The following is a 9,625-nucleotide window of genomic DNA, read 5'->3' as shown; positions in this document are numbered from 1 at the left end:
AGCCCTGGTTCAGAGCTTGGCTTTGCTCTGAAGTACCACAGGCCAGTAAAACTTACAACCTCACCTACCTCACATAGTTGTTGCGAGGAGAGACATGATCAGAGGGAGAGATCACTCACAAAGTGTGATTGGGACTTACTAGGCCACCCATATGCCTCTACTTTTTCAGGGGACTTCATAGGTATACAGAAAAGAATTCTCTGTATATTAGCTGAAGCCTGAAATATAAAAGAGATTATTCCTTCCCCAAAAATGGCCTCACAAAGACTGAATAAGTTCTATGAGCACAGAGCACTGGATGCCAATTGAAGGGGGAGAGAAGTTCTCAAATCCGTGAGTGTTGTAACTCATGAAGAAAGGAAATTCCAAATTGTTCCTTGCAGGACAGGACACCACCTTATTATCTATTAAATATTGGTTCAATATGCAGACAGATGCTAGTCAGTGATCATCTCAGTTTATTGATTTCAGTAAGAATGTACATGCCTCAGCCTCCTTCCCACAAAAACTCCTTCCACGTTCCAAACTACTGGGGGCTTGAACTACCCTCCTACTTCCTACCGGCTGTCCACAACTGCAAGTCCAATCAGCAGGCAGACTCCAAAATCCAGGTGGTCTATTGTTCTGGAACTCCAAGCTCTACTAAGGCTCTAGGACAGGGGTGTCAAACATGAGGCCCGGGGGCTGAATCGGGCCCCTGGAGGGCTCCTATCAAGCCCCCGACCAGCTGGCTGTTGTCTGCTTCCTTCTCCCCCTCTCTTGCTTCCTTCTGCATCAGCTTGCTTTGCAAGGCTTGCTCTATTGCGCAGGAGCTACAGAGCAAAACCTCTGTTTTCTCTATTGATTGAGGCTCCTCCCCCTCCTGGTCCCCTAGGGAGGGAGCAGAAAAGCCAGAGCTTCCTTTGCCCAGTTTCCTGGATCCCATGGGAGAAATACAAAGAAAGTACCTTTAAGACCAAAAAATGCCAATGTTTTTGAAAGCATGTTTTATTTTAAGGGTTTTTTAAAAGATCTTTAATTGTGTTTGTCTGTGTCCTTTTAAAAGTTTATATCTCTGCTAAAAAAGGTAAAGGTAGTTCCCTGTGCAAGCACCAGTTGTTTTTGACTTTAGGGTGACGTTGTTTTCATGGCAGACTTTTTACGGAGTGGTTTGCCATTGCCTTGCCCAGTCATCCACACTCCCCCCCCACCCCAGCAAGCTGGGTACTCATTTTACCGACCTCGGAAGGATGGACGGCTGAGTCAACCTGGAGCCGGCTACCTGAACCAGCTTCCACTGGGATCAAACTCAGGTCATGAGCAGAGGGCTCCGACTGCAGTACTGCAGCTTTACCGCTCTGAACCTCGGAGCTACCTCATCTTAAATAGGACATGGCCCAGCCCAGTCAGACAAGATCTCATTTATGTCAGATCCGGCTCTTATAACAAATGAGTTCAACACCCCTGCTCCAGAAGAACAAGTTCAGGCATGCCTATGCGGAACCATTGCAGTAACAGACACAGCAAACCCCAGACATAACGTTAATCCTTAAATGTTCATTTTTTTTTTTTTGTAAACTAGCAGAAATGAGAATTGGGTTGGATTCAACCAAATATAATTTTATGCATTAAAAAAAACATTAGCAGAAATTAAGAGTAGGGTGGCTCCAACCATATATAATTTTATGCATGCTATGTTATCAGTAGCAGAAAGCCCCGTGGTGCAGAGCGGTAAGCTGCAGTATTGAAGTCCAAGCTCTGCTTACAGCCTGAGTTCAATCCCAGTGGAAGCTGGGTTCAAGTAGCCAGTTCAAGGTTTATTCAGCCTTCCATCCTTCCCAGGTCAGTAAAATGAGCTTGATGGGGGTAAAGTGTAGATGACTGGGGAAGGCGATGGCAAACCACTCCGAAAAAAGTCTGCCGTGAAAATGTCGTGATGCGACATCACCCCAGAATCAGAAACAACTGGTGCTTGCACAGGGGACTACCTTTCTCTTTTTTAATGTTATCGGTAACAATAGAGTCGATAGACTGTTTACATATCTCTTAAATCCTAAATTCCAAAGGTAAACATAACCTTGAAGCATTGCTATGTAAACATCAGGCTGTGAATTCTCTTAAAACATACTTGTCATGTGGATCACAAACATTGCCCTCCTCTCATTTAATGTACCATGTCAATACTTATGCTTTGTTCCAAGTTTTTTACTTGGTTTTAATGTCCACAGCCTAATCCTATTACACTGCTTAATAGATATGCCATCCTATTGATGTATACGGTGTAATCTATCTTGCGTTTCAATGATAAATAAATAAACAAAGCTGTTCATTGTCACTCAGTTCCTGCTCTGCTAGGAAGCTGATTTTTACATCAATGCAATATCTTAGGGCAGTGGTTGCTAAACTTTTTTGTACTTTAAAGAATATTCCTATAGAAGAAGGCAGATATGCACTTATACCTGTGTTTGTACGTACTTTACATCTTTTTGGAGTTCAACAGCTAAAGCAGAGAACTGGGTAGGGTTGGCAGGTCTGAATCAAGAAATATCTGGGGACTTTGAGGATGGAGCCAGGAGACTTTAGGGTGTGTGACAAGCATGACTGAACTCCGAAGGGAGTTCTGGCAATCAAATTTAAAGGGACCACATGCCGTTTATATACCTTCCCTCCATTTAGAAATAATGAAGGATAAGAGCACCTTCTTTTGGGGCTTATAGAATAGGACCCCCCTGGTCCAATCTTTTTGAAACTTGGTGGGTGTTTTGAGGAGAGGCACCAGATGCTGTGCTGAAAATTTGGTGCATCTACCTAAAAAAACAGGCCCCCCCCCGCAAAAGCCCCAGATACCCACAGATCAATTCTCCATTATATCCTATGGGAATTGGTCTCCATAGGGTATAATGGAGTACCTGACAGATATTTTCCTCCCCCCACACTTTCTGATAACCCTGAAGCAGGAGGAGGGCCTCCAAACTGGGGGATCCCCTGCCCCCAACTGGAGATTGGCAACTCTGGGGATGGAGCCAGGAGCAAAGTTGTGAAAAGTAGAATTGAACTCCAAAAGGAGTTCTGATCATCCCATTTAAAGGGACCACATTCCTTTTAAATGCTTGCCTTCCACTGGAAATAATGGAGAATGAGGGCACTTTCTTTTGGGGCTCATAGAATTGGACTCACTGCTCCAGTCTGAAATTTTTGGGGGCTTTGAGAATAGGCATCAGATGCTATGCTGAAAATCAGGTGCCAACAACTAAAAAAAACCCAGCCCCCCCAGAGCCCCCTATACCCACTGATTGATTCTCCATAGGGTATAATGGATTGCCCAGTGGACATCCCACCTCCCATCCGCAAGGCCTGTAAAACAGCTCTATTTCAACTTGCCTTTAGTTGAATTACAGCATGATGCCCAACATTGCTGAATTTAATGGAATCAACGCTAGCACCAAAATTGTTTTAAATCATTTTAAATTATTTAATCGGTACTAATTATTGTTAAAAATTTTAAATTGTTGCTTACTGTTTTATTGTTTTAGTTGAATGTTGTTAGCCGCCCTGAGCCTGCTTCGGCGGGGAGGGCGGGATATGAATTTGAGAAATAAATAAATACATAAATCCCCCGCTTTCTTATTCTTGAAGCAGGGGAGGGTCTCCAAACCAGGCGATTCCCTCCCCCCAAATGGGAATTGGCAACCCTGGAACTGGGGGAGGGGTATACATCTTGGTCTGGCCCATTGTCTAAGTGAGAAATGTAAAGATTCATGTTGGCTCATCAGTCTCTTAATAGCTTATGATAAACCGCTGATTTTTATTTGTGACTTGCAGAGAGCTACTTTCACAATTACCATCAACCAAAAGAGCCAAACCCTGACCTGGATGGCCCAGGCTAGCCCATTAGATCTTGGAAACAAAGCAAGGTTGGCCCTAGTTAGTGTTTGGATGGGAGACTACCAAGGGAACTCAAGGTCACAATAGCAAACCACCTCCAAATGTCTCTTGCATCGGAAATCCTACAGGGTCAACATAAGTTGGCTACAACTTGATGCCATTTTTCACCGCCAAAAGAATGACATGATTACTGTTTGTCCTGCGCGCCCATTCCTAACATACCCATACAATAATATAAGGTATAAATACTGATTTTTTAATTATATCTGTAATTTAATTGTCAGAATACCTCTCAGCATGTAGGGCTGTCTCTCCCCATCACTTTTGTACCTTAGCCGATCCTTGTATAACTGGAGGTGGGTGGGGGGAAAACTTGCAAGGCAGACTTAGGGCTCCAGAACTATTAGGGTGAAAAAATTAATGCTTCTTTATGTTAAAAGTTATCTTCAACTTGAATTCTTAAGTGTTTCAGGAGACAGGGTGATTAGAATCCATCTCTATGCTCAGTCTTCTATTGTAAGAAACTTTGTCTTATGTGCTAGTGCCCAAATTCCCCACCTTATTCATCTGCATATATTGACCCACCCTCATACACAGTTGTACTTATCTTGTGCCCATATTAATGATGAAGTTATTCCAGTTTCTATAGAACTTTACTTTTATCCCTAACAAGAGGCCTGCAACTCAGGGAGGCTCACAGCTTGAACCAGTGCTCCTTGTTTCAAAGTGAAAACTATCTGCTATCACAAGTCCCACCAGTGACCTTGCCCACTTTCCTGGAATATAGGGCAGCTGCCACATTGAGGAGTTGCACTCCAAAGAGTCACAGGTGGCACAGCAAAGAGGCATATATGGCTCCCATGCCACTGAGTATCACTGTGATAAACAAATTAAATTGCCTCCAGGTCATTAAAGCAATTATGTACAACAGATTACAAAGCTTTTTCACAACAACCTTAACAGAACAAACATGTCTTTTTTTTCCAAAGATTTCAGGTTTTCACGGCTGGCATCATCATTAGGGTTTGTAGAATCTTTCGGGCTCAAGTGCCGTGTTCTACTGGAGAAGATTTTTCTTCCAGACGTTTCGTTCTCAGCTGCGGAGAACATCCTCAGTGGCGTTGCAGCTGGAGCAGGCGTTCTGACCTTCTTGGCTGCTGTGCACTGAGTGATGCCCAGCATCAATGCACAGCAGCCAAGAAGGTCAGAGCGCCTGCTCCGGCTGCAACGCCACTGAGGATGTTCTCCGCAGCTGAGAACGAAACGTCTGGAAGAAAAACTTTCTCCAGTAGAACACGGCACTTGAGCCCGAAAGATTCTACAAACCCTAATGTCTTTTTTTGCTACAGAGTTGGAGGTAGGACCTATTCTCCATTTCTGTTTTATTAGATGTATTAAAGCTGCTATGGGTTCTCAGGAATGCTAAACCACCATCAGTAAAGGAAGCTGCTTGGGATGCTGATTTCTCCAGTCCCCTTTCACAGACGAAAGCAGAAAATCTCAACAGCTTGCAATTATAAGGATAGTCTCACAATGCTTGTGTCTTTATACCTTGTTATTACTCATTGTATCAGTTGGTCCCTCTTCCCCAGTCGTTAGAAAGACATTACAGCATCCCACCACATAGCACAGCTTGCTTAACTATATCCCTGAAACCTCTTTCAGTTACCAATAAGAGCAGTACTATACAGACTCTACATATAAAATATAGTTGACAGCAGGAACTCATTTGCATATCAGGCCACACCCCATGATGCCACCATTGTTTCACATAGGGCTTTTTGTAGAAAAAGTCCAGTAGAAACTTATTTGCATATTAGGCCACACCCTCTGACACCAAGCCAGCCGGAACTGTTACTGTGCGTTCCGGCTCAAAAAAAAAAAACCCTGGTTGACAGTATTTTTGCTTCATAAAAAACATGAGGAAACTCACTTCCACGATTATACTGTATTGTAAAGATCCAAGCCTCCAGCATTTTTTTAAAAAATTATATCTAAATTTTGAAAGCATTCTGTCACTACTAAGAATATAACATGAAGTAATATAGGTCATTGCACCTGGACTACTATGAATTTTACAGCCCTTCTGGTTCAGACCAATGATCAACTTAGTCAGTGTTATTTTCCCCACAGTGGCCACCCAGATACTCTCCACAAGCCTTGCAAAACATTCTGAAATCTAAAGTCTCTTGTTCTGCAATGGGTATTTACATCTATACTGCATCCTAACCCAGTGGTTCCATTCAGCCACCATGGCGAATAGCCACTGACATATCTACGCTCCACAAATTTATCTACCTCTGTTCAAAGCGATCTAACTTGAGGCCATGACCGCATCCTGTGACAGCTCTACAAGTTGATTTGTTATATGAAGTACTTATATCCTGACCCTACTAACAATCAGTTTTGAGTTCCCTGTTTCGGTATTTTATCTACACCACATAAAATTTTAAAGCCTTGATCATGTTCCTCCTGAAGGCAGCAAGTTGATTTATGCTTGCCTGCTGAGACTAATGAATTCATATGGGTTCCAAAACACCCTGCGGGATCGAATGCCTTCCAGCAACTCATTGGATGAGCTGATCAGGGCTGGCCTGCCCATTAGGCAAACTAGGCATTTGCCTAAGACGGGGCCATGGCCAGGCCGCCATTTGGGCCTTCCCACCCACCCTGGCTCTCAGGCAGTCTAAGCACCTGGGAGTTGAAGCAGCGCAGTGTGCAAGTGCAGGGGAGCCGGCCAGACCAGTCAGCTCATGCACTTGTGTGCAGAGGACTTCCATACTCATGCACTTGTGTGCGGAGGACTCCTTCACACATGTAGAGTGTATAAAGTACTGCTCTTAAGAGTGTGTAAAATACTGCTTTTTAGGATGCTTATGAAATCCTATGAGGTGGCAGTAAAGGATACAAACAGGGAATTCTACTCAGCCTCCATCACGTCTGCTAGCTCTCGTCCAGCACAATTGTTCAGGGTAATTAGATCTTCAACATCCTTCACAGACGAATAAAAAAATTAGTAATTCGGCCATTGGCTGTGTGGCATTTGTGAGCTTTTTTCCCACAGTCTTGTGGCTCTGCCATGACCTACCTGCCAATGTTGATATAGTATATGACGCAGAGCCCCCTTGGCAGCTTTTGGATTCAGTACTGGACAACTTCAGCTGACTCTCCCATGCTGGTGTAGACAGGATCTTGCGTGCTGTTAGGCCAACCACATGTCTCATAGATATATGTCCCTCATGGCTGGTGAAAGCTAATGATGAGAGGATATGACGCCCACTAATAGACACTATCAATCTGTCCCTGGAGACAAGGGTCTATCCAGAGTGTCTGAAAGAGGCTGCGGTGATACCACTTTGGAAAAAAACAACTTTGGATCATACTGATCTTTCCATTTATCACCCAGGTTTGAAGGTATCATTTCTGGGTAAGGTAACAAGAGTGATAACCAAGCAGTTCCGGTTTCCTGAAGGGCACATCAGCATTGGACTGATTCCAGTCTGGTTTTCGCTCTGGCCACAGGATGCAGATGGTGCTGATTGTCCTGACAATCTCCACAGAGCTGTGTCAAGGAAGGTCAATGCTGCTGCTACTCGATCTCACAGCAGCATTCAACATCGTCAATTTATGATCTCTTGACCCATGGCCTCACCGACGTGGGAGTTCATGCGGTAGCCTTGAACTGGCTTTCCTCATTTCTGTTGGTCAGGGACAGAGGATGGTACTGGGAGGAAGGGTGTCAGCCAGCTACCCCTTAACATGTGGGGTTCCCCAAGGGGCAATCCTCTCCCTGCTGTTAACGTCTATGTGTGCCCCCTCACCCAGCTAGTGTAGCGTTTCAGGCTGGGATGCCATCAGTGCACTGATGACATCCAGCTATAACTGTTCATGGATGGACACCGAAATATGGCTCCGCATAATTTGGCTGTGATGAGATGGCTAAAAAAGAGCCAGCTGAGACTGAATCCAACAAAGATGGAGGTTCGGGGGGGCCTTAAGAGTCAAGGCACAAATTTCCCACTCTTGATGGGGTGCCATTGACACTGGTGCAGACCATCAGGAGTTTGGGAATGGTCCTGGATACCTCCTTATCCATGGAGTCCCAGCTCACGAATGTTGCTAGGCTGGCATTTTTCCATTCATGCCAAGTGTGGCACCTGGCCCTTTTCTTGTCACACCCTGACCTAGCTACAGTAATCCATGCAACCGTTACTGTAACTTGCTGTATGCTGGTCTACCCTTGAGACTTATGTGGACACTCCAAACAATCCAGAATGCGGCAGCACAAGTCCTGACGGGGTCATGGACAGCACACAGTCCCAGTGGAGTATCAAGTCAGGTTCAAGGTTTAATGTAGGGGTGTCAAACATGTGACCCAGGGGCCGAATCAGGCCCTTGGAGAGCTCCTATCAGGCCTCCAAGCAACTGGCTGTAATCTACTTCCTTCTCCCTCTCTTGCTTCCTTCTGCATAACAGCTTGCTTTGCAAGATGTGCTCAATTGCACAGAACCTAAAGAGCAAAACCTCTGTTTTCTCAATTGGCTGAGGCTCCTCCCTTGGGGATGAGGGATAGCTTGCTTTGCCAGGCTCTCTCACTTGTACAGCAGAGTTACTAAGCCAAACCTCTTTTCCTTCTACTGGCCAAGGCTCCTCCCCCTCCTCTTCCCCGAAGGAAAAAGAACCAGAGCTTCCTTTGCCAGTTCCCTGTATCTCATGCGAGAAATACAAAGAAAGCACTTTTAAGATCAATGAGTGCTAATGTTTTAAGGTTTTTGGGTTTTTTAACATTTAATTGTGTTTGTCTGTGTCCTTTATAAAGCTTATGTCTCTGCTACCTAATCTTAAATAGGTACGCACATGGCTCAGTCTGACATGACCCGGCCTGACAAGGTCTCATTTGTGTCAGATTCAGCCCTCATAACAAATGAGTTTGAAACCCCTGGTTTAAGGTCTTGAGTAGTATCTTCAGTACTGCTTCCTGTGATATGTTCCCCAAAGAGCATTATGCTCTGCTGAGAACAGCCTACTGGTGATCCCTGGCCCTAAAGACATCCAGCTGTCCTCGACCTGGTGGAACTCTCTGCCAAACAACATCAGGACCCTGTGGGATTTAATACAATTCTGCAGGGTCTGTAAGTCAGCTTTTGATTGAGGACAATGGGTAGTATTATGGCTGCGCCCTCCTCTTTCTCTCTGCCTCTTCCTTATCCTACTCATGAGGAGGCATCACAGTCTGGAACTGGTTAAAGACAGATTTATTAATACCATCTGGGGATTATTTTTAAGAATGTAATGATGTATTTATTACATTGTAACAATATTTATTATGTGTTTTATTTTATTGCATTGCCCAGAGCCCTGTGAAACTCAGGGATTGGGCAATCCATAAATCCAAATTATAATAAATATTTATTCTCTAAACTGAAAAGCTACAAGTACTTTGAAAAAAATACTAAAGGAAAGGTGCTCCAACGACTGATAACTTTGGTTGACCTCTTCAGTACCTTTTCCAGATTTATGGTATCCTTCACGAGGAGATCAAAACGGTATGCAGTGTGCCCCACGTGACTGCACCAAATACGTACGCACAGACATCAGAATACTTCACTGACATTTTCACAGACACCATAATACTTTATTTTCAAAACCTTTCCTAACAAGTCCTAGCCACACACTGAGCCATCGAGCAATTTAATGTAACCCTCAGATCTTTTTTCCTGGTCAGTCATTAGCAGTTCAGGCTGCGAAAGTGTATACTTAT

Source organism: Heteronotia binoei, chromosome 21, assembly GCF_032191835.1.
Source record: "Heteronotia binoei isolate CCM8104 ecotype False Entrance Well chromosome 21, APGP_CSIRO_Hbin_v1, whole genome shotgun sequence".
Classification (NCBI taxonomy): domain Eukaryota; kingdom Metazoa; phylum Chordata; class Lepidosauria; order Squamata; family Gekkonidae; genus Heteronotia; species Heteronotia binoei.
Note: the sequence above shows the minus strand (reverse complement) of the source record.